The sequence below is a fragment of the Fukomys damarensis genome, unplaced genomic scaffold (assembly GCF_012274545.1).
Source record: "Fukomys damarensis isolate Sample0158 unplaced genomic scaffold, DMR_v1.0_HiC HiC_scaffold_15, whole genome shotgun sequence".
Taxonomy (NCBI): Eukaryota; Metazoa; Chordata; class Mammalia; order Rodentia; family Bathyergidae; genus Fukomys; species Fukomys damarensis.
In genome coordinates this window covers 8344240-8347382 of record NW_022900927.1, presented here as the reverse complement: position 1 = coordinate 8347382, position 3143 = coordinate 8344240, and positions in this window count along the sequence as shown.

The following is a 3143-nucleotide window of genomic DNA, read 5'->3' as shown; positions in this document are numbered from 1 at the left end:
TTTTTTTTTTTTGGTACCGGGGATTGAACTCGAGTCCTTGCCCTTGCAAAGCAGGCCACCGAACTGCTGAGCTAAATCCCCAGCCCCTTTATATTTTTTTATTATAACAAAATAGGCAGTTATTGTGGGTAAAATATTCATTAAAAGGGCCGGGGGTTTAGCTCAGTGGTTCGGTGGCCTGCCTCGCAAGCACAAGGACCCGAGTTCGATCCCCGGTACCGAAAAAATAAAACAATAAATAAAATATTCATTAAAATCTGACCCCTAAGAATACATTTAAAATATTAAGCTATGAATTGGACTCCTTTTAAATGTCTTTTTAATATTGAAATATTTTATAAAATGTCTTATATAGTGTTCTCAAATACTAAACTGCTCAATTTCTGATGAGGTTACATTGTTACAAACTTATTGTATCATGAAACTATAAGTGAGCAGTTTATTTTTAAATACCCACACTACAGTGAACATTAAAGTTTCTCCTAGTCTTCATTATGCTTAGACACATACTCACCAGGCATGGAATATTTCTAGAATATCTGATAATTCATATATTCATATTATTCATATCCATAACCCCTCATCAGAATCTTTACTCCTGCTCTGATGTGACACTTAAAAGGTCAGGTTTTTAACCATGAGTTTCTAATTGTCCCAAGATATGTAAAGGTACAAGTTCCCAATGATGAATATAACTGTATTGATATGCCTAGAATGCACCAATAAAAAAATCTACAATTGAGAACCAATTAGTATTCCCTGGATTTGGGGAGAGAATCGTATATGGATATGACATTAGATGATGGACTGGAATGACAGCCTCATTAATAAGGCAGGGTCTTGAACCAACCTGTCTTCTGAGGGTTTCGCTACAGGAGAATGGGAGTACTGCAAGGGGACTGACAAGGCTTCAAAGGCTGTATCTGAGAAATCTGTATATAAGGAGCTGGAGGACTTTATGAGCCTCTTCCTAGACTGGATACTGCTTTTGCTTAGGAAATCAGCTGGGGTCTATTATAATTACTGGCATATCTGAGTTTGCCCTACCAGGTATTCTCTTATACCATACAGCAGGAGTTACCTGTTGGCTAATCTGGCCAAGGAGACCCAGTGTAGTCCCAGCAAGTAAAATCTGTTTAGCCAGAATTTGCGAATCTCTCCCAATTTTGTTAATAAACCTCTCTTTAGCAAGGGAGTGGGCCACTGTGGGACAATTAAAAATATTTTAAAAAATCATGTCTGTACCAAATATATTCAGACATTTTGTCATTATTTCCTAAATAATACAGTATAACCACCAGTTAAATATCATTTACATTGTATTAGCTATTATAAGTTATCTAGAAAGGTTGGGGATCTAGCTCATTGTTTCCACCACCTGCCTCACAAGCACAAGGTCACAAATTCGATTGCCAGTACCAAAAAAAAAAAAAAGTAATCTAGAGATAAAGTATACAAAAGGATATATATGAATTATGTGCAAATATAAAACTATTTTTATAAAATAGATTTATATATCCTTAAATTTTGGTACCTGTAGAGGGTTCTAAAATCAATCTATGTGGATACTGAGGGATGACTATACACACACACACACACACACACAAACACACACACACGCACTTTCAGTTTGCCAACCAAAAGAAATATTTACAGAAGTTCAGTTTATTAATCTTTTTTTCAAAATTTGGCATCAGGAATCAAACTCAGGGTCTCACATTTGCTGGGGAGGTGCTTTGCTACTAAGCTACATTCCTGGCCATCAGTTAATTAATCATTGAAATAAGTTTTCTTTTTATTTATTTAATTAGAGAAATGGTCTATGTTTCTGAAAGCATTAGATATGAATTCATGGGATACATGCTGTCGTAAAGCTGAAGTTGTTCAGACCATATAGGGCTTGGCACTGCTAAGAAAGAGGACCACACATTTGTCCAATTCTGACTGTTTTCTCTACAGAGTACCATGAAGACTTTGCACAAAATGTACTCCCAGGTTAGAGAAATCATTTGCTATTCCACTTAGAGCCGTTTCATACCTTGTAATTTTGAATGATGTGAATGTATTATCTATATTCAAAGGATTAAGTTGATTTTAATGACCCATTTTTAAAAATTAGTGTGAAAGTTTTGGTTCAGGATAACTTGAATAAGCATACATTTTCCATTTTTCTCATGACCCAATTTAATTCCATGAATAATATAAAATGGAATAAATTTATGGAATCAAACATGCTTTCTATAGTCACAAATGATGTTTTTCTAGAAGTTAGGAATCAGGTGGGCTTAAATGGTCAGATAAAATAGGATACAAGAAATCAGGATTCCAAATATTATAAAGAAGTAGAAACCATTCTTCTGAGTAGCTTTCTAGAGAAACCCAAGTTCACATCTTTATACCCATCTTGGGCTACTTGGGCTAATGGTAGAAATTTTGAGGAGCAGTTAAGCTCCCTATCTCCCCCTTAAATGAAGACAACTGATTATAGCATTTATATTGGAGAAAATTTAAAAAAAGCAGAAAAGAACCTAAACTGACTTTCAGGTTCCAAAATAGAGAATTTATAAACTGGACCTAGAGGGTTCTGGAACACTGGGATTGACTAAGCTCAGAGTCAGCTTCACCCGCAAATAGCAAGTCCTCTTTACTTTCTTGCAATTGTCTGCCTGCTTATGACTGTAAAGGATGGCTGCAACTGCCCAAGATAGCCATGTTCCCTGAGAGCCATCCTTATCAAGGAAGAAGGCTATTGGATAATCAGAACTATATAACTGTAAAGCATGCTCAGGCTGCCTATCTATACTAATCGACATGGTCCTTTATTCTTAAATATAGTGAACCAGATGTTTGAGGAAAGCTAACAGCATTAAAAAAGATCAAGATCAATAAGCAACAAACAACAATATATTAAGAAGAAAGAGACATGATACAGGGAACACAAAAGAACTTTCATGTATTAAAAATAATATCATCAAAGAGATCTAAGAGAATAATGAAGGAATAGAACAAGAAATGGCTGTATTTAAAAGGATCAAAGCTGGGTGTAGTGGTGTGCACCTATAATTGAGCACTCAGGAGGCCAAGGAAGGAGGATTGCTGGGAGTTCCAGGCAAGTCTGAACTACATAGTGAGTTCAAGGCTAG